General features: G+C 35.2%; 1 protein-coding gene across 23 annotated transcripts in view; it reads right to left on the reverse strand.

Annotated features, from left to right (window-relative positions):
• The window catches only part of LOC106661379 (RNA-binding protein Musashi homolog Rbp6), an 892,072-nt gene that overhangs the window by 845,844 nt on the left and 22,205 nt on the right, over positions 1-24,023 (reverse strand). For 2 of the 23 annotated variants that reach the window (XR_001339705.2, XR_002910292.1), the window contains exon 1: positions 119-312. The exons of 20 other annotated variants lie outside the window; for them this stretch is intronic. The gene's annotated coding sequence lies outside the window, so the exon portion shown is untranslated. Of the gene's footprint in view, positions 1-118; positions 313-7,076; positions 7,433-24,023 lie in introns of those variants that run through there. One more of the 23 variants, XR_002910293.1, reaches the window with a different exon arrangement.

A 24,023-nucleotide genomic window follows, 5' to 3' on the forward strand; every position in this document is an offset into this window, starting at 1 on the left:
AAAGCCAAGTCAGAGTTCAGATTAAGTATCTTTCAATGTTCGGTATTTTACGGGCCAACAGATTGTAAAATTTTTCAAAAGACCCACTGGCGAAAATTGAATGAGTTAGTAAAGTTACCTGAAGTCTTCGACTCGGTAGCAAAATGACCTTAAAGAAGAACCGGAAGTCGTAATAGAAAGGTCGATACGTTTTCAAACTATTTTCCAAAGGGAAAAATTATCCGCGTTTATTTTATACTACGGCACTTTTTATTAACATAAGACGTCATAAAAGCGAAAAGATGGATTTTTTATATCATCATTTGTTGATTTTATTTCAAAAGAACAGCTTTTTATTCAGCGGTTTTTATTTATTTTACAAAATATTAAATACAATACACTTTTGAAACTACACACGGCGAGTCGATTCAGCGTTAATCCCCTTTGTGACAATTGGTTAAAATCCCCGGTCTCGGACTCGTTAAATAACGAGTTTCCGGCCATTCTCACGACGAAAAAAAGCCAGGGATTTTTAAGCACGTAGCGGGTGATAACGGACCCACTCGTAGCTACATTGATCTGCGTCTCGCCTTGTTATTCTCAATGAAAAATCAATCGAGGGGGCCGGAGAAATTAGTACATAACGCCTAGAGGCGACACAACAATCCAGTTATCTAATCTGGACAAAAGTGTGTTATCTTCCCTCCGGTACATACCGAATTATTTATGAGATATATCCTACAGGCCTGGAACCAATTTGGGTTATTACGTTATCCCCAAATTTAAAGGCGAGAACAGCCCGCGATAAGAAAATATCCCAACGTCTCAAAATCCCCCGTCAACTATTTTCGAAACATTTTAAACCTACTTGAAATCTCTGCCCTGTGGCCAAATTTGGCTGGTTTTTATTTAAAACCTACAAACTCTCGATATTTAGCAGGCATCATTATTCTTAATACTTCATTTTCTTATATAATATTTACTGTGGACAATGAAATCTTAAAGCAATCAAGCTTGAAACCAATTTCCAACAAATTGCAACCTACAAACAAACAGCCTCGAAAAAGTTAAATCATCGCCTGCAACAACCTGCGCCCAAATCAATAATTTGTTATAACAATTTTAATTCCGCATATTTTATAAATAATTTGAATCTCTTTAGCTAAAAATGATATAAAAAAACGCTTTTCTTAAAAAAAAAATTAATCCCTTCAATTTATTTTTTCGCATCATCATTGTTATGACATTTCAATTCACATCATCATACCATCCTAATACTAAACGATAGAATCATAAAACAATCAAGCACGAAGCAAATTTCCAATAAGCTACAACCATAAGCCTCAAGCCAGTTTAATACTCTGAATACGCCTGAAATAATTTGCCCCTTCATGATTAACAAACGAGTGCAATTCTTTACAAACAGACAGACATTTTGCATCATTTTTAAAAATCGATTTCCTCGCGTTTTCCATTAATATTTGGCAAACAATACTTTTCTTTTAAATAATTTTCAAAAATATGATGAACATATACCATATCTAAATACCCTCTTCTATTTATAATTACTGATTTTGGCTTTCAAAAAAAACTCAAAATATAATCATTAAAATGACAATTGATTAAATAAAAAGATAAGTTTTAAACAATAAAAGTCTGGTTTTCCTGTGTGTTTGTAAAAAGTGCTTTTTAGTGTTTTTCATTCATAATCTTGTTCCAATATAAAGAGATACACAGGCCCAAAACCCATCCAAGTTATTTCGTAACTCAAAAAGATTAATATATTTTATATGTAAAATTTAATTAATGTCTATAAATCCCAGGCCCTGAAGATGATCTAAAAAAAAACGAAACGTTGGCATGATAAAGAAAATGTTTTTCTAAAACCTACGTCACACCAGACCGCACCTCACGATCTCCAAATAATCATTGGTTAACGGTCACTAAACGCCACACATATTTTATATGTTTATCTATAACGACTTGTTTAATGCGAATCAAACTGGACAAGATAATCATGAATTCCATTGAGTTGACCAGCTACAATAAAATACTTTATCTTTTCGAGTGATCCCTTGATAAACTGATAATCCCGAAATTATCAGTTACATTTAAGATTCCTAATCGAATGTACTGAATGTGCTCGACGAATCATTAGTTTAAAATTTACTGCCAGTGTTGCATATTATTTTTTTATATCCTAAATTTTGTGAGTGTCTTCATGGTGTATGTCGTCGTTGTCCCTGTCATACGAGTCATAGCGGTTTGGGTCTATGTAGCAATCAATTTGCGAGTACGTTAATAGTCTCAGACCATCCTGGTCTGTCTGATTTCGCTGGTTTTGTGTAAATACAATACAATTTCAGTGAATGTCTGCATATTTTTCTCGTTCGCTGTCATAAGCCAAGTGCTCAAGGCAAAGAAACCCGTCTGACAGGAATAAACAGCGACGCTAAATGAAAGAAGTATCGCTTCTACGATTACAGGGAAAATGTTGACCTTTACAACCTAAAAATAAGGGTACGCCAAATGTGTGCCTACAGAGCAAACGTCTATAGAAGCTACAAATTTTGTAGGACATTGTAGCCCAATGTCACTTGCTAAACTGTATGAAATTTTAATCTTCAACATCAACATGGAGCTGGGCAGGACCATCCTTAAGAATACATTTTATTTTTTGTTCAATTTCCGACTAAGTTGTTTGAAGATGGTGATTGTCTAATAATAAATTAGTTGCGGAAAAGTTAAAACAAAGAAATATTCGGTCTTTGCTTAAGCTTTTTTTGAATCCACGCTCTTGAACAAAAACCTGGAATTAATTTTCTCCCAAACTTGGAATTCGTACTACGTTATACGCAACCCGTGTATAAAACAATTGTGAGCAATACTGCTTAGTTAAAAAATTATTTGATGTTAGTTAATCAAGAGGGCCATTAAAAGGGTCTTAAAAACTTTGGTTTACAAACCTCATAATTTGGGGCTGACAAAAAACATAATTTATTGTTGTTCCAAGTAGGCAAAGAAAATTATGTCCATAAAATAATACAATAGTTGCAATTTCAGTTCAAGGGGAATAAATCGACTACGTATCATTGAATTTAGACCTTTAAAAAGAACGCTAGGACAAGCTTTCGTTTTTGTTTGTATACTATCAACAGGTGATTTCATTATTATTGCGCTGTTTGGTAATGAAAACTTTCGTACTCTGCTTTATTATTTCTACCAATAATTCAGTTCTTATCGTAATGATGAAGCTGCAGTAAAACTAATGAACTAAATAGAAATATTGTTTTCTAGAAGCCAAAATAAAACAATTTTAAAGGTTTTTGCCGCATCTAGATCTAAGCGGCGCGGCGGACCTCATGTCTTATTCACTTTTAATAATTGATGATTCAAGATGTCCTAAGGTTGTTTGTTCACTGAAGTGCTTCTTTTGACAAAGCCCATTTTTGGGATCGTTAAGCAGTTGACTTATGATGGATTAAAAATTTCAAATGTAATGTTTTTTTGATGTGCTGATGAATGAATAGAATGTATCGTTGACAATAGGTTCCTTTGTCTAAGACAAACAATGAATTCTTTTAATAGTTTGATCGTTGTGACAAACACAAAATCACGCCCGCGTACACACTCTTACTCTAGCAATCGTTCACAACATTATCATTCAGACTGACATAAAAACCACACAAACCATAATTCACCTCTGAACCGACATGTACCAAATTTGTTTTTTAATAGTCCAAAAGTTTCTCTTCCATGCCCCATCGTCTTTCCCAAAGGATACTAAAACACCCACCCAACGGATCCGGCCCCATGTAAATAAATGGGTGTAGAAGAAAAGTGGATTTGCAGCTTTACCCCCGCTGTTGGATCACCGGTAGCTCTCGCCTACTTTGAACTGGTGGGCCTAAGATATAAACTTAACCAAGTAGGTTACTTGATTCACGCTTAGCAGGAAACTTGGCCTCCTATACTAAATTTATTATATCCTATACTAATTACTCCTATATGATAATTTATTTCTGCATGCAATAAATACATGCAATTTCACTTTTTTTATTATTTTTCTGAACATTATTTTAATACTTTGGATTTATGTTAAAAAAAAGGAAAACTCTGACAAACACGAAAAATAATTAAAAAAATAAATAAATACGAAAAAATGAAATAATAATAATGAAAAGATAGAAAAAGTAAGCTTAACTATTAATTTAATAACGTCTATACTTTTAATAAAATTAACGAAACTGTCTCTAATATCGTCTTTAAGGAAAATTTTTTCAATTGGTGGCCATTTTTCCCCGGTGCACAAAACCTTCCTCATGAGTTGTACTCTATTCTTTTTCAGCAAAGGACAGTCCAAAGGATATATCCGATGGTTTGGAATCTGGAATTGGAAATCAATTGCCCCAATACAATGTTTAATTACTCAACACACCGAAAGTCATGGATTCGAATCCTGCCTGTGACACAAATTTGTATAAATTGTGTATATCGAAAAAATTGTGTATAATTGAGTAACGATGATTTAAGTTTACTTACAGACAACGTAATTCAATTTTTTATACTGCTGGTTCATAGTCGATTTATTAAAATTTACTAAGGAACATGTTTAAACCGGGACTCGCCGACTGCTTGTTGTCAACTTTCCTATCAGTTCTACAAAAATTATTAAACTGTGTATCATTGATATATAATTTCTCCTCCACAATATATTCTTTTAATTTGTGATCCCCTGTGCATTTTGGGCATTTTTTTTCAATTGAAATGTTTGATATCAATGATTAGTTTGATCAAGATTAATCATAATATTAGATTTTTGTATATGCAAAATTATTTTTCTTTTGGATTACACTGTATTAAATTGTAATTACTCTGGTATTCAGCGTTAAATTCACTGCAATGTCTCTTGCATATACAATGTTTTTAGTGATTTCATTTGGCGTATGTACAAACAACAAATCCCTTGGGTTCCTGAAGGGAACGTATAATTGTCCATGACGAAACCATGGATTCTCCCAACTCAATTCACATAATAATAATGACTGACCTTGGCAAATATATTATAAAATATATACCATTTTCCTATAATTATGTTTCCCTCGTCTTTCAAATTCCGCTTTGGAGGCGCTAACACTCTATAGTCGCAAAAATTACTAAATCTGATCCCAAAAGAGAAGTTTGGAACCTTTACCTTACAGTGATGAGCGCTGTGTCAACGCCTAAACCGTTGCGGCCACCGACCCCCGTTAGTCTTTATCTTTTTACATTAAATAAACGTTCACGTGGAACACTTTTATCAATTCTGATGGTTTGCCTAAGTGAAACGGTCAAACCACATCGCACACCCACAAAAAAAGTGAGACAACTCAACAAAAGAAAATTTCACAGGAGAGACAAATGGAAGTTTACATTTTTTTACTTATGTATTATGTACACGCCATTACGGTTGTTGACAATAAAAACTGTCAAAATTCATCACTGTTGGCTTTCGTTTCTCCAAGACTTAAGCGACAACACAAAACTTTAACAATCCAGCTGTACTACCCCTAAAACATTACCCCCTTTTTTGGAGTTGTCACACTTTTCTTGCATACAATGACCCTTAGTAATTTAAGTTAGTTTGTTTCCTCTGATGATAATTGTGGTCAAAGGATGACTAAAGGTATTAATTTTTTTATGATAGTAACCGACAACATACAAACCTAATAAACGAGCATAAATATCCATGTAGAAATTTTTACTAAGATTATTTTTGACCCAAATGTGCTTTACTCCCTTCTTAGTCAAAGCTAATTAGTCATTTAAAATATAAAATTAATTTTTTAAATAAATGTTTCATCGATGATTAAAAATAATGTAATTAAAACATTAAAAAATCGTTGAAACTATAAAATAACGTAAAAGTTAAAAGACAATATTGTTAAAAAATTATGAAAAACGATATTATAATTATGTTATTCACGAACACTCAACATCGAGGTATGGTCTTGAAGAAAAAAGCAAATTCAGTTGTTGCTGCCAAGCTTTCGACCTATTTAAAGGTCATCATCAGGGCTTATATTAATTTCACATTACGAAAAACATATTTGTACGATTGATTTAACAATTGTTTTTCTTGATGTGAAAATGTGACTCCGGTACAGCATAAAATCATTCAATAAACAGGAAAAAACTGACGTAACTCAAAATGAGCCTCTTTTTCTAATAAATACTTACACCGATGCTTTAAAGCTCGACAGAACACTTTTTGTGAATGGTTTGTTTCAGTCAATTCAAAAGAGACACATACTACTGTCTAGCTAACAGTTGTCTTTTTTCCTGTAGCATAACACAGCCTAATACTTCAAAAAACTAAATGATCCAGTTTTTATCATTTTTCGACTCTCTTGTGTCACTTTTCTTGTGGATATGCGAAATGCCAGTAGTCCGTTTTCCTACTTACATCTACTTACATCACTGCTGCCTATAGCAAAGATACAACGATGAACTTTGTATCTTCCTATCTTTACATCAGCGAAACCAATTCTGTAGTTTTTGCGACTATGACAGATCAAGTAATTATAATAATAGTGTTGCACCTATTGACCGTTAGCCCCTCTAAATTTTGAATGACGCGGGAAACGTATGAACGTAGGAAAATGGTATTATTTTGTGTAAATCCTGTCGTCCCTTATTTGTAACACAAGCCCGATTTATAGTCTCTAAACACTTTTGGGATTAATAAGAGAAAACTATTAAACTTCAGCGAAATCGGAATTCGAAAAATGGGAATACCGGGAGCGGAATGCCTGTTTGGACAGCTGAGAAAATGGACGCCACACAATGCCTGAAATCTCTCTTTATTTGTAAATCCTGATGCACAATATTTGCTATATGATCATTTTATAGTCTCTAAACCAGCCCGGCACTAATAAAAACAAAGTGTGAATGTTTATCGAAATCGGTTCAGTAGTTTTCGTTTTGGCGATTAACGCACATAGGAACGTTCACTTTTACATATGTAGACTATTAATAATTTTTTTCAGAAAATTCTTGGTCTCTTCGCCAGTACTATTCTCTTTGTTTGATTTAATTACTTTATGAAATTGACTAACCGGTTTTTATTCCTGTCGGAGCATGAGCGAACGAACGTTCAACCGGGCGCGATCCCATGGTGTTATTGTTTTTCTTACACGGCTTATCGCTTACAAAGGTGTTCAATAGTTTCATTAGATGTTCTTAAGCTTGCGAAGCTTTTGATCGTAAATCACTGATTATATTCACTTTAGTCTTATACATTTCAAATAACACTGAAAGCAGTTTGAGAGTAGATTCTCAATTGACGCCATCTTGAATATAAGACGATTTAATGTTCTATTTAATAAGACGAACAAGGCACTAACACAGTTCGAGGCCGACGGAGCAATGCGACCTCTATCACCATTGACTAATATGATAAGAACGGTCATATCACATGTTGGCGGGAAAGTCGTCCGGAGGGAAGCCCCCTCCGATAACCTTCGCGCTGTGCTTACAGGTTAATCCTCTTTATACTCAAACTTAAGATATTAATTATTGGTACAGATCACCTCGACCCGAAAAGTACATACCATTAAACATTTCACTGGTACGGGTTTGGCATTCTGGAAAAATCTGTTCAGAAATACGATCCTGATCACTATTAAAAAAACAACTTTCGTGGAAACGATACTAACACGTCCGACACTCGAAAGCTACTGATTACTGAACTCTTAAAACACCCCTGCGTCGATTATTCGTTCTGAACGATCACTGGGGAACTGGGAGCCATAGAAAAACTAGTTCCCCATCGCGTTTTAATATATTTAAACTTCGTTGAAACTTTTTTTCTCCCGGTTCAGTACACTTTTCAGAATCCTATTAAGATTGGATTATGATTAATTAGAAAAATTTCTCCGAAGAACGCTTCCTGAGTTATTAAGCTTTTTCTTACTATTTAGTTTTTCAATATGGTTTCTTTAGTCCATTTATCAATCTGAACTTTATATGTGATATATCAAACGTTTATTCCATCATGAGTCAGCCAATAATTTTTATATGAAAATATTATATATAAAATTTATTTATGAAATTCCAAATTCAAACTGTCAGTCAGCCGTTGCATCAGGCTTAAAAACCATGTTTTTAATGGTTTTGGACCGTCAAAACAGACCGAGAATTTTACTAGGGATTGGCAGTTAGAGACATACTCAGATGTTTCCCAGTTGCTTACTCAACTAGGGACCGGACTTATATGTGAAATAAAATACACTTCTTAAAAAAAATATGACGAACTATGATATTTTGATTTCTTTTTTAATTTGATAATGTTTGGGCCATATTTTTTGTTTTATTGCTTTAAAAATCATTTAATAATTATAAGTAGACGTAAAGTTTTTTTGTTTTTTTTTTGTCGCCGATAATGGAGGTATAAACTAGTTTTGTGACACTAATCTGAAATTTCGTTTTAGCGCCTCATATAAAATGTTTGAATTTAATTTTAGGGATTTTTGAACCTCTTAAATTTATACGATTTTCGAGAAATCGTCTTAAATTGACACTTGGTTATAATTAAAAAACGGCTAAAAAGATTTTAACTTTAAGCAGATTAGGGGCGTCGGTGGCCGCAACGGTTTAGGCGTTGACACGGCGTTCATCACTGTAAGGTAAAGGTCCCGGGTTCGAATCCAGCGGCCCTGCATTCGAGCCCGACATACTTACAAATGATAATACAAAAAAATACAATACAAAATATAATATAAATTTTATATCTGGGCAGTGTTCTTTTTAGAAGGCACGGCTCAATTTCTCTTGACCCAATGACTCTATCAAAAAAACATACATATGTCTTTTATATGTTTTAGTCCAGTTTCAACCAAAATTATACAGGGTACCTCAGCCCCAGTTCAACTTCAAAATTTCGTCAAACATACGTTTGAAGGAAGAGAAACGTAGCTTTTTACAGACGTATGTACGTATGTATTACAAATATGTAAAAGATTTCTATTAGAAAAAAAATATACTAATTTTGTATGTAGGAAGAGTGTTCTTTCTCACAAAAAACACGTCTTTAATATTCCTTATTCCTGTTTCAAATTTTTACCTTTTTTGGAGAAAAATTATACAGGATACCTCAAAGGCCCAGTTCAACTTCAAAATTTGAAATGCGACCCTACACATCCTGACACATCATTTCAAAGAATTTTTTACGCTGAAAACAATCGTCCAATCGGATTTATATCGGTCAAAATAATGACAAAGTTAGAGCAAAAGATTTGAAAAAAAAACGCATTTCGTTTGTTTCATTGTTAATTCCAATATTTTGCTTCTTCACTGAAGTTTTATTGTCTTTATTGTTTACATTGTGTCATTGTCAAACTCGCGTTATGAGAGCAAATCTTAATTCATGGAAGTAAATAAATTTGACAATAGTACCTTTTCGTTACATTCAGTTGTTATGTACGACTGCTTTATTGATAGTGGTGGTATTGCGCGTCGTGAGTCGAGTTGTATTCCCAGAAATTTCCTGATGGCCCCAGAGTGAACCACAAAACGTTTAATCGTGTTGCTCGCAATATGAGATCGGATCGGTCGCTGTTCCATCACCAAGAAACCGGCGGCGTAGTTTCGACGAGGAGCTGAATATTTTACTGCATGTTCGCGAAAATCCGATATTTTGGAGTTTAGAATCGCCAAAAAAATTTTGGTCCAAATCCGAGATACCAACTTGGTCGTCCATTGTGAGATTGGAAAAAAGCGTTCCATCAGAGGTAAGAACCCGTGATCAGTCAACGTTCGAACAAATCATGGATTATTTGGCAACTGGTTTGTGATTGAACGGTGGAACAAATCGAAAGTATTGTCTTAAATCCTTGGACAATTATTGCGTTTTGTTTCTGAAATTCGTTTTAACCCTGGATAACTTGTACACCAAATTTGATTTTTCATGTATTTTTGTGACAATATCAATTATGTCGTATTTTCCAAACACTATTTTCTATCGATAAATTTAGACTATTTACTTACTTTATTAAGTAGTATACCTAATTAAGCGATTGGATTTGGGGAACCTATTGTTGAGAGTAAGACGAATTTTGCGATTCAGCAGAGCGTGTAAACACTCGAATTGTAAAACGTTAGCGAGTTATTAAGCTGCACTTGAGTTTGGAATTACAACAAAGCCGATCATAACATACCAGAATTTTTGGGAAACGCGAGAACAAAAGATTTCCCCTATGTGTTTGCCCGTTTTACATTTTATTTTTATTTGCTTTACATCACTTTTACACGTATTACTTTTATTTAAGCAAAACGTCATTTTAACGCGCAAAAATATTTAGGAAAACCTTCAATATTAAACCAGAATTTTTTTTATTTCACTGTTATTTATCTATTTGTTGCAAAAATTAACATGTTTGAAACGGAAACGGGCCTGATTAAAATACAAAGCGAGGATAGACGGACCGAAATGCCTAGGAACAAACATATTACCTGAGAAAATGAAAAAATGGAGCCTGCCTGGAAATCTGTTCGAAAAGAAAGCAAAAATAAGCGGATCGAGAAATTCTGAGCCAAATTCGACAAACCTAGATTAAACCAATAACAATTTCTCGTTTTATTTCATGTTTTTTAATTTTTTTTAATGATATATTGAGAGCTTCCGCACCTTCATAAAACTTCCTTTAAACAATCTTTTGGATAGAACAATATAAAAAATGGTGATCCTTGTCGTCAATGATCGATCCTGGTCGTCAATGATCGATCCTGGTCGATCAGCTCGAAAAAAGAAAGCGAGAATAGGCGGACCAAGAATTTTTGTAAACAAAAGGATGTTGCATACCAGTTCAATATGTAATATATAGTTTGGATGTCTGCATAAGGTTGCTCGTCTTCGTCCCGTTTATAGATGGTCATAAAGGTTTGGGTTTATGTAATAATCAATTAGGAGAAGATTAATAATCTCAGATCATCTTGGTTTGTCTGACCTAGCGATTTCGCCTGTCAGATGCATCATGTAGCCAACTTCAGTGGATGTCTGAATATTGTTGTCGTTTACAATAGAATTAACTATTGAAGACAACTTAGAGAAAAAAATCCATCTGATAGACAAAAACAGCGAGGCTAGGCGGACCAGGAAGATTATATACGACCAAACAATTTTACTGGTACACAGTGGTCCAAAGCGGCAAAAACGTATTTATTATCCTCTTATCTGGTCATTATAAAACATTCTAATGTCTATGACAAAATAAGCAAAGCTAGGCGGACAAAAACTAATTTTTCCCAACAGAAGAGCAGAGCCAAAGTTCAACAATATAAATCATTGATCACTATTTTATTAGAAGAAATCTGCACACTAGTAGGAACGCACAGCGAGGATAGGTGGACCAGAATGATCAGGACCAAAGGAAAAAGTAAGAAATTAGAACAAAAATAGGCAAAGTAAAAGAGGCTCAAATTACCGGCAAAATTCAAAATATAAACTTTTACTATTGGTGCAAATGTAGTTTGGCCGGAACAAACAGCCAGGATGGTCAGAAGTGGCCAAATTGCTTGCAAACTTCACACTACGACCACACCTTTAAATAGATTTGACCTAAAATTGAAACGAGAATAGGCCAACTAGAAGATCAGATCCAATCAAATTACAAACTTCAGAATTTAAATCATTGACTCTTAAGCGGACCACATGGTCAGAATTAGCCAAACTGCTTGCACACTTCACACTACGAACACACCTTTAAGCTGACGTCTGACCTAAAATTGAAACGAGAATAGGCCAACTAGATCAGATCCATGCAAACATGTTTGGCCAAAACACACAGCGGGAGCAACTAGACCAAACGACGAACTTCACAAAAATACACAGCGAGAATAGGCAGACCAGCTAATCAGAACTGGCCAAACTTCTAACTTCACAATACAACTATGCCTTTAAACTTGTCTTGAAATTACATCAAGAAAAGGTAATCAAGAAAACCAACGCCACATCAAGAATAAGCGCACCACCATGATAAACCGTTTATCTACTGACTAACTTAAACTCAATTGAATATTATCTTAAACTGGCGTTTTGATAAAACATCCAGCAATAGGAGTACCAGGATGTTCACAAACAATCAAGTTGCAGGCAACTTCAAACAACTTGCTGTGTTCTTGACAGAGCAGTAATTGGGAGGATGATCTGTAATGACTAAACTGGAAAGGAAATTTGCCAAGTTTATTAATCGTTTAATAAATGTGAAACCAACAGACTCACCATGGTGAAAATAGAAAAACTTTAATGATTATATGCATATTTTCAACCGTTTTTAGGTAGAATTTTATGAAGTGTAATAACGTGAAACGACACGAGTGTGTTGTCTTTTTTTAGCTCAACGACGAGTAGAAACATAAATGTAAGGACCTTCGCGGGTCTCTTCTCTATCGTTTGCACGCAATGCAGATTATTGCCGGTGATTATGAGAAGAAATTTTAATCGTGAGAATCCGTCCCGTTCACATCCTAGCTCACCCCTGCCTCGGTAGTCGCTTGTGTGGCAACCCGTGTCGTTTTTCGTGGAAGCCCCCTCACGGACGGACGGACTACGGACACAAATCACGCTCCCGTAAGCAATGCCGCCCACCTATTTTTCAACCGAAGACTAATTCGTATAATTATCATCGTTAACCGTCGTCTGCAATTGCTGCTTTTTACAAAGCTCATTTCCTGGATGGTTTAGCGTTGACCCAGTCCACTGAAAGTTGAACTTTTTTTAAAAGTAGATATTGCTTCTCTTTATGGAATGGTATATCCGATGACTGCATTAAATTTTTTAAGAAAAGCAGGCGTCAGCCAGATATAAACTTCAAATGAAACTGAAAAAACAATGATAGTTAAAGACCAAAATTGCCACGACCAGAGCATATCTTATGACATCGATACTCAGACACAGACGCATAGCGAATTCTGAAAAATATGGCTACTATTTCTGATAAACTGAGATTCTCACAGTATATTCAGTCAAGGCGTAACTGAAAAAATAATTAATCGTGAAGACTATCTTTCTTTTCCGCTTATTTTTTATTTACATTCAAAAAAATTTTTATGGAATAGTCAACTATTTACCGAGTGAGATTATAATCAGTAGAGAATGTGAGAGACTATGCTACTTTGGTGAGTGTGTAGTAAAAAAAAAATAGTTATTTTTATGTGCCCAATAAACTTGTCATAATGCGAATCAGATTGGAGAAGATAATCATGAATTCTATTGAGTTGGCCACCTACAATAAATAAACTTATCTTTTCGAGTTATCCCTTGGATAAACTGATAATCCCAAAATTATCAGTTTTATTTAAGATTCCAGATCGAATGTACTGTACTATTTTGAAACTGACATTGTTTTATGCCAGTATATGTAACCTGTTTTTTTTATATCCTATATTTTGTGTGTACATGCACGTGTCTATTGCCTTCGCCCCTGTCATAGAGAGTCAAAAAGTTTTGAGGCTACGTAATATTGATTTACGATTAGGTTAATAGTCCCAGATCGTCCAGGTCTGTCATAACTCACTGGATTTATTTGTCAGATGTGTTTTCGTCATGTAGCCAAATTCAATGTATATCTGTGTATTGTTCTTATTCACTGAGAGATCTTAAGGTGATTTAATGAAAAATCCCTTCAGAAAGACAAAACCAGCGCGGTTAGACGGACCAGGACAATCTGAAACGACCAAACAAGTTCATCCTCGGTGTACAGTGGTTAAAAAAAGTCAAAGTCATTACTTTGCTCATTAAAAAGCATCCTAAGGTTTATTCTAATGAATATTGAAAATTTAGTCATTTGCCAAGGAAGAGGGCTCTAGAATCTTCAGATTTTGTAAAATTGTCGCCCAATCTCACTATCAAACTATATGAAATTTTAATCCCCCACGTAGGCCGGTAATAAAACATGCAGCAGTAATCATCATCTCAAGAACGGACTTGTTAATACATTTTATTTTTTGTTCCGGCAAAGTTGGTCCAATATTATCATATTCAGAAATTAGGTGCAGAAAAGTGAAAGCTTAATGAAATAATCGGGGTCTTTGCTTGATATTGCTTGATAGCTAGGTGAAACTCTTAACTTTTTTATAAAACCATGCTTTTAGAAAATGTGAATTAAATTCTTTTTTTACTTTTACCTACTGCAGCATTATACGGGTCAGTTCCAACAGTCGAAAGTATTACATTGAGTTACAACTTACGATGTAGATTTTTTTTTTTTAATAATTATTTTATTTAACTCATAATTACATGCACATTATGTTTTGCTAACAAATACTGATATACAGCACACTCAAAAAGTGTGATTAACATGGCATTTGAGGGTGGGTCCTGTCCTATGGCAGTCCACACAATAATAACCTGGAGTATAATAATTTGAGATAAATAAATATCTCATTAATAAATAAATTAACCTACTTTTTGTTTTTATCTATAATCATAACGTCAGGCGCACGTTTACACTAGCACTTATTTACATTAACACATATTTAAGTCCGTATGATGCTTTCTTTTTAGCCGCCTTTGTTGGCGGGGTGGAGGCATATTCCCTGGAATTTGTGCAATTGCCGGATTCGGGTGGGAGTCAGCTTTGGCAAGCAGCATCGGGTATCTCTTCTTTAGTTCGTCTTCTACCGATGTCAACGATATTTCATGATGGAGCTGTTCATTCCTTACGAACCAGGGCGCGTTTGTTATTAACCGTAATACACGGTTCTGCAGCGTTTGTATCCTTTTTATTTGTGAGGCGGATGCAGAACACCAAATGGGCGAGCCATAAAACCAAATTGATTTTATTAGGCTTAGATAAAGGAGTCGCTTAAGTGGAATTTGGAAGTATTGCTAGAGAGAATTGGTTTGATATTGCAAATACGCAAGCGAATTCTCGTTACACATGAGGATATGTGGTTATTCCAGGTGAGATGCGAGTCCAAGTGCAACCCTAAGTATTTATATGAGTCCGCTTGAGGTATATTAGTTCCACCGAGTACTATATGTGAGGGCCTTGAGGTCTTCTTATAAGTCAAGTTAATGAGTTTGGACTTAGTTGAATTCAGCTTAACTTTCCACTTGGATGTCCAATCATCAATTTTTGGGCAGTAATTCTGCATCTTCGTTTCTGCATCACTGAGCGTGATACTTTGGGACAGTACTGCTTTGTCATCGGCAAATTGGGCTATTTCGATGTTGCTATCGGCTGGAAAGTCATGCTCGTACAGAATGTAAAGGAGGGGTCCCAGAACACTTCCTTGGGGAACACCCGCTGAGATGTTGTGTACTTCAGAGTTCGCTCCTTTATAGCTGACAAAAAAATTTCTGTCAGTTACATAAGATTTCTCCAGCCGGTAGTATGTATCGGGTAGTAATTTTTTAATCTTATATAGCAGGCCCTCATGCCACACGCGATCGAAAGCCTTTTCGGTGTCTATAAATAAACCTAGACAATACTTTTTTCTTCATAAGTTTGTAGTATTTTATCCACTACTCTGTGTAGTTGCCACCGACAAGAATGAGATGCTCTGAATCCAAATTGTGTGTTCGGTATTACAGGACTTAAATAACTCAGAAGCTTTGGAAATATTAGTCGCTCGATGATTTTTACGTAAAAGTGGCTTTCGTGATTCTGGAAGCCAAAATTGTGGAACTAAACTGACATGTCAATATGAAACATTTCAGCAATTCTGAACAGTTGTGAACTATTAACAGATGTATTAACCCATATATGCATTTAGCAGTCATAATTGACCGTATTCATTAAAATTATTAACAGAAAGTTGCCAAAGTATGAACTTAAGAATACACGTACTGACCTCATATGGCAAAAACAAATGTCTTTAATACCACGCGAACTACTTTAGAGAATATTAATTAACCCATAAATTTACTCAGATCATTAAACTCGGCGGATCGGGGCAGTCTCCAGGAAGGATGATTCGAACTCGAAAACGTTGGAGCGGTGTGGGAGTTTGTCCGTCAAGGTCTCCCCCATTCGGCCTACGGTTAATAAGTAGTCATTTACTCTATTATTTACCGAATGTCCTTGCCAATTAGCAATGGTGCACGCGGTGCACGAAGCCATACGCTTTTTATGGGACATGCCGTGGGAGGCGGGGATCCTTTGATGAAGACGGGCGCTACGGTCTCCATCGTTTAAAACGGAATGTATTGGTTAAATATCCTCACAGGTATTCGATGTTTTGTCATGTTTTTCCTTTTAAAACAAAATTCAGTGTTTGCCCATTGGATGGCACTGAACCCCCTTGACTCTTGGTCGTTGAGTTTGGTCGTTATTGGTTTTTAAAGCCTCACTGTTTTAAATACACACATGTTATTACTTTTTCCTGAATTATAAAACCGACGGACTATGAAACGTTGGTTAGACGTCTTTCCAGTAAATAACGTCCTCTCGTAGGACAATGAGAGAATGGAGGACATTGGCGTGAAGCGCGACCGACATCCGATCCGGCCAACATGATTGAATTACACAGCGTTACGCAATGATACACCCGAACACAAAAACAGCGCGTTCTTTCTCAGCAGGCACTCCCAGCTCGACATTCAAATGATAAATCAATAAATCGCTTATCGTCCAAGTCCCGTGCAGGGGCGAAGAATCCCGATGGTTTAGCACAGAAAGCATCGTCGTATCTGGTCAATCGCTTGTTAGAATTTATAATCGGTTCGTTTCGCTTCGGACGTTCTGCTTTGTTGTCGGATGGGCAACACCCACAATCAAGCATCGTGGAAATAAAAAACGATCGATCGGAACATGTCGTTAACTCTGACCCATAGTAAATACGGTGCAACCTGTATTTATCAAGTACAAACAGCGACAGCGTTCCTAATGCGATTAGCAATGATGAAGTTGGACTTCACAGATAAAACGCTTAACATTCAATTCAACTTAGGCAGGCCATAATATTTACCATTTGCAACAAACAAACGCTCAACGGTTAAATTTCATGCAATGGTAAAGAAGATAATACATACTTAATAATATTTGCTTTGGACTTTATAGACTAACCATGTTTGTCAAGACAGACTCAATTTTGATGTGGTTATAGATAAAACTAAATAATGTTCGACAAGACAAATTCTATGGTCAATTCATTAAATAGAAAAACTAGGTAATACTTGGTAACACAAAATGGGAAAACTGGTTAGGGATGGTTAGGGAATGAGAAAACTTGAGAAAAGAATTGATAGTCACGATCCAATTTTCCATTTTTTATAGAAAAATACTGTGTTATGGGCCAACATATATTTTTTTATGTTGTTTACAACAGAATTGTGTTGCCTGTCGCCTTAGATCCAATTTACAAGTTATTGTTGTAATTTTTCTCAAAACAAATTCGTTTTGCAAGTCATTATATAGAAAACTGTGTAAATATTGGCCACAAAATATGCAATTTTCACAATAAAGATTTAATACTGTTTATGAAACTACTTCTTTTCCAATAAATATCACAATTATTGTTATGTCACACAGCCTATGTCAATAATGTTTTGGGCAAAAGTATGTTACGATTGTCACGACAGATTCAATTTTCAACTTATTATAGATTGAGCTAAAACGTACTTTGTCAAAATGAGATCAATTTTCTAGCAACTGTAGGGAAACAATGCAATGTTTGTAAAGATAAAAATTGGCAAGAGCACTGTTTATGAGACTAATTATAAGTAGAAATACAAACGATTAATGACCTAGTAAGGAAACTCATTTGTTTATTAATGAAACCTCAACAAAACACAAAAAGTAAAAAAGTAAATAAATATATCTATGAAAAGTAGAAGCCTTTAAAGGAAAAAAGTGGTACAAAATACATGTCTTAATATTCCAAGCACGCTTCATCCTGCTCCGAGCTATCTCTCGAAAACAAATTTTGGAAAATTTGTCATCGTTGTATGTGTAAAAACGACTCGAGCACGAAAAAAATGTGTACAAAAAAATGATTTCGAAGTTTACGATAAATACCCAAACCGGCCGATGATTTGACACGGCAGCTAATTAAAGATGCGGCCCGCGTGGCGGATTCCCGTCTCCTCCTCCTTATCACGCCTCGGCCCTAAACTAACTTACCCTCCGCAACAAAACCGAGGCTCGAATGTACGAATACTACTTTTGTGTATTAATACACTTGAAATTGCTGAAAAACATTTGTTCATTTGGTGAAATCAAAAAGGAGGAAACCATTGGGGGGAAAGATTTTCGCATATTCCTTTAGGGCTGGTGTTACGTTAGACTTACAATGTAACTTTCTGAAGAATTAAAAATGCGTTTATTTATAACAGCTGAATCAAGCGAGAATAGGCGGACCGGTTAGCCTGGTTGAATATTCGTATGTTCCAACCTGCGGTGATTGTCCATTTTTAAGTTGTAAGGATGGGTTACTATACCTTACCTAAGTCTATTAATCTTTGGACGATCTTTCTCACTCATCGCTCATTGATGAGAGAGAGAGAGAGAGAGAGAGAGAGAGAGAGAGCGAGAGAGAGAGAGATAGAGCGAGAGAGAGAGAGAGAGCGAGAGCGAGAGAGAGAGAGAGAGAGAGAGAGAGAGAGAGAGAGAGAGAGAAAGTCGTAATTTTACTATACATATGTGTATAATAGTACCAAGCGTTTACCTACCAAATTAGCAATAATTACCAATACCAAATACCTACTAAATTTGCAAGCCTAAACTCATCTAATAAAGTAAATGAGCGAAGCCAGGCGGACCAAGATGCATCGGATGAATAGTTTCAAAATTAACAAAATAAAATCTACAGTTTATTATTGATTGAATCCATAGATAAAATTTTGTTGTAATGAACTATTAATTTAAGCCATTTATTTTAGTTGTCTAATTGACCATATTAATTATTTCAATTAATTTTTTTTATGTAAGGCCTTGGTTGAGCCGAAGTGGGTTGGAATCCCGCTCGTGACACTAACTTTTTCATGTCAACCGAGACCTTACGTAAAAAGAATAATTAATTGAAATTATTATTTTAAGTTTGTAATGTTGTGTTGTCACAAAAAAAATGGTGGTGTTTAATGCTTTCAAAAAAATTTCGCTTGATATTTGATCAGATTACTAACATTTATTTGTTAACATTGTTATTAACAAAATTATGTCAAATTTGTATTATCATTTTATAATACTGTATTTCATTCGTTAATTTTATTATATGAATTGTATAACAAAAAGGATGAATTTAATATATTGATTTTATTAAGTAACAAGTTTATTTTTGTTGTTTTTTACAATATTAAAAAAAAAACTGTGAATCTATTTTGCGAATAAGTTTTAAAATCGTTAGATTCACTTTTTTTCACTTATTAGGTAAAATTACGCAGAGGAGGAAGTGGCTTCTTATCGTATAGAGTTATTTACATACGATATCTTATCAGAGGACCAGGGAACTTTCAGGTAAAAGTGAAACAACCGGGCGTAAAATAAAAACGGTTAACCGGCGTCTTGGCCGTCTCCCACGCCTGATCAGTCCTAACGCAGTGAAAGGGGAGTTTTTTATTTTTTTCTCCTTTTTACTTTTTTTTCCTGAGGGAGGAATGATGACCGGGATGTGGGCCCATTGAGCCGGCGGGCCACCTGCCGTCATTCACCCTTATCTCAAAAACCTGTTCCAAGTGTCGTTGTTCTACCGGGTCAAAAGCTGGAAACCACCCCTGCTAAAAGGAACGAAACATGCCAACATTGCACAAATTGAACCACCTCGATTACAGAAATATAAAACCCTCCCAAAGTTTATTAGAGTTGATTAATTTCCTCTTCCAGTATTACAGTTCATCACTCCAAAATCTTCCCAAGTATATAGTTTAAATGTAAACAAAACATATCCGATATTAGGTCAATACCGTTCAGTTATAAGAATAGTTATAACATCGATTAGTCTAGTGCTATTCGCTGGTATGACGTTATCCATTCCACCCGACTAAAACCTCCAATAAACAGGATGATCGTAAAATAAGTTCAGAAACCACCAAAATTGATTATTAACTATGACCGCAAGCACAATGGTACAATTTATGAATTAGTGAATGGAAACATTGAACAATAATACTACGGTCGTAAAAGTACATATTTGCTACCAAAATAAGCATTGTTTTCTGGTTTCTGACAATGTTTAATATATTTTTACGGTTAAATATCAAACTATTGATTTTGTTAACTACTCCCCAATAAAATACTCCTAATAATATATTTATTTTACGATTACAACAAAAAGAATAATTTAAAGGGAAAATAAGTGGATCAGGATTTAATTCTTTTTATAATAACATACCAAAAGACATTCAATATTTTGAAAATATAAGGAATTAATCTTTTTAAATTAATTAGTAAGGAAGAAAATATTTTTTAACATATTGTTGCATGTCGTACAAATTTTATCCAAGCGAACAATTTTCAACTGGTTATTGGCAAAACTTTGTTTTTATCAAAACAAATTCCTGTGTCAAAATTCCATATTGCGAATCTTATTTTGACACGAATTTTTAACTAGACATGGTCCAAATTACGGTCCGATTTACGAGACAGATCCAATTTCAAGATCGAGTTAACAAAACCAAATATAATTTGCTTGAGTGTTGTAAATCAAGCCGTTGGTCAATAAAATAATTTGATTTTCAAGACATATCTGATATAAACAAAATTTGGACCAGATTACATTTTTTCTCTAAAAAAACTATTCAATAATTGTCATGATTTCAATTTTCATCCTGTAAAGAAATCTATCTAGAAAACACGACTTTCATGTGTTGTTTTTTTCGACAATACTAAGCATCTTATCGAAATATGTAGATCCAATATTTAAGATTTTAGCGACAACAGATTCAGTAAATATAATAAGCTTTGCTTTTAGATTTGTTTATTCAAAATTATACTGATTCACTAATACATTATAAAATATGTAAGGAAATGTTTTAATTATATTTATTTAGTAGTAAAGTAGTACGAAATCGATGGATGAATTTTGACGGAAAGGGAGAGATGAAGCTGGAGCTTAATCCTCGAGTATAATGTTTAATCGAAAGGTACCTTCCAGGAAGTACCCTTGTCCACGCTTCTTGCGTCCATGGTTAAAAGGGTCAAATTTGGCCAAAGAGAAACTTTCCGAGCCGCGAATCGAACAGCCGATCTCTGAAAGCCAGCTGACAAAGTGACAACTGAACACAATAGTCTGTTTCTACGTTCAGGGAACAATCCCACTCCTAGCAAAATATCAGGTCAGACTAAGTCACGAGTACGATAGGCGATAACAAAACCATTGAAATTTTAACTTTCCAATACTTACTTTTTGGCATTCTTTAGTTCAATTAATATATCAAAATACAATAAGTACAAAATCTGCCGGTTTCCATAAATTACATTCGATTTTTATATAAATTCGTAAAAATGTAAATAATCTGTTAAATTTTAATTTTTCAAATTATTCACTCTTCTGTGTCTGCTATGTTTATATTTTCAATAATCTGCTGTATCGCACGTTTGATTTGTCTCAATATGCAGACTATAAGATTTAAAAGGTAAATTGACTTGAAACTCGGCACGTGGAGCTCTTTTCAGAGTAAAGCCTTCTACCCACTCCTTATTACCAAATCCTAATATCCTATCTAACCGACCGCTGCTTCCGGGTAATGCGGAAACGAGTTTTCTATTGTCAGATCGATCCAAGCCGGCGTCCCACAAGGGAACATTCTCGGTCACATCGTTCATACAATTTACTTGTGACCTGCCGTTACATCCCACCACCATCTTTACAAACTACACGGATGACACCGCAAATTCATCTCCTTCTCAAGGAACATCCAGGAGTGTCAAGAGCTCATTGAAGAATGGTATAAAACGTGGAAAATGAAACTTAACGAGGACAAATGCATCCAAATTAAGTTCACTCTGAATAACCAGCTTTGCCCACGTCTGTACGTCAACAATAAAGAACTACACATGTAAAATACTTATACTTTATACTTGACGTGGTATCCACACACAAAGTCAAGCGACAAGAAATAAATAGACAATTTGGACAACTACGAAGACTTATATACAGGACCGAAATCAGACACGACGGTAAAGGACAACCCTAACTCTGTACAAAATATTATTTCGATCTATTTGGACATACGGAGTGGAATTGTGAGGTACCACCAAGCCGTCTCACATCCTACGAATCCAAGCATTCAAATCAAGTCATCAAAAGAATTCTCCAAACTCCTAACTACTTGTCCAACTTCATGATCCACAATGACCGTAGCATCCGTCAGAGAATTGATAGTTCCCGCGCTTCCTCAAGTTGCACTCCAATCTTTCCACCTAACCTTATTGCTCAAGCCCTCTCCATTTCCTCCCACCCCAAAAACCATCCACGTCGCCTCAAATGTCCAGTGCCAGCATTGGTGGCTTCTTATAACACGTGCCCTTCGGGTGCAGTACTAGCCAGAGTGTTAGTGGTTGTCCCTTAAGAACAATTTGTAAAGTGTAAAATTCATGTACAGGCTACAAATAAATATTATTAAAATAAATAAAAAAGTTAAAGCTATTGTACAATGCGTATTTGCTCAAACTTCTTTGACTCATAAATGAGAGGAGTCAAAAATGCAACTCTATTTTTGATTGAATTGACGTTTTATCTCAGAGAAAATAAATATCTCTCACCGTGCTATCATACATTCCAAAATGCTTAGACATTAATAAATACATAAATCTCAAGGCTGATCTTGGCTATTTTATGATATTAAATATTTCTAAATTTTAACACCAGCCCTAGATATGCCTTCAAATTTTATATAAATTTTTAAGCAATAGATAATTACAATCTGATAGGCTAAATCAATTTTTGTGTAATTTTCAGGGGGGTTTTTTTTATTTTTTTATTTACAATCGTTCTGAGAGAAAATTTTTGTTATCAATTATTGTCTTTCGAGCATCTTAATACGGAATGATTGTAAGTGCTTTGCAAGGACGCGACCGCAAACGTGTTCTTAATGCAGAACACCACCTGCACGCGCGCTCCCCGCCGATTCTGCAAATAACGAGGAAACTATTTAAATGCCGGCTCTATTTTTGCCCCACGCTTAACGACCTAATATTTTGAGGGCGAGCTGCGTCGAAACGAATATGAAGGTATGCAAAGGAACTCCGGAAGAGCGGCAACACCAGTTCACATCCCTACGCCAGAGTCAAAACTGCCCAAAAAACATCGTTTATACAGCAGACATTAAAATTTTACATGGACATTTTTATTACCATGTCCATGGGTTTCAATTCCCCTACACTCTACACTACAAGGTCTTAAATATGATTTTGATCAATGTGCCTAATATCGCTGATTATTTCATTTCAGACAGGCTTTTATTAACAGTAACTCATATAGTTTAGTAGTAACCGCTATAATTTTGTCGACCCAGAGTAATAAACATTGTCAAATCCCCTTTTTGTTGTTTCTGTACGAATAGACATTTTACAGTCGTGTTGCCACCAGTTATGTTTCAGCGCTGTAATTTCTACCTTGTTGGCATTTTTGTCACACTTGGCCGATGTCCTCAAGGGTACGAGGGATCGAATGAAGTCCTGGATACATGATAAATAAATAATTGGTAAATTGGATTCGCGACCTCGAAAACCCGCTGGGAACCGTTGCCGAGGTGAAGAACGGAAGCAGATCCCGTTTAACTCATCGTCCGTCTCAAGGTCCCAAGACTCCGACGGTTTGTCGGTTAATCATAAAATGCAGAACATCACAGAAACTCTCTTAAAACAATATCCCAACATCCGATGGACTTGTTTTAATCAAAAGTCGTATTGGTTACCGTTCTGCATATGAAAAACGGATATTCATTTGGGGCCAATTGAGATCTTAATAAAATGTCAAGAATCAGCCTTGGCTCATGATTTTTTTTATATGGCTAATGTTAATGCATTCTACATTTTTTTCCATTTAGTTTTTCGGTTTGCTGTTGTGCCTACTTAACTGGGTGTTTTTTACGCCCTGGATCGAGTTCTTCTCGCGGCCGTTTA

This window comes from Cimex lectularius, unplaced genomic scaffold, assembly GCF_000648675.2.
Source record: "Cimex lectularius strain Harlan isolate CLEC.00 unplaced genomic scaffold, Clec_2.1 scaffold68, whole genome shotgun sequence".
In the NCBI taxonomy this organism is placed as follows: domain Eukaryota; kingdom Metazoa; phylum Arthropoda; class Insecta; order Hemiptera; family Cimicidae; genus Cimex; species Cimex lectularius.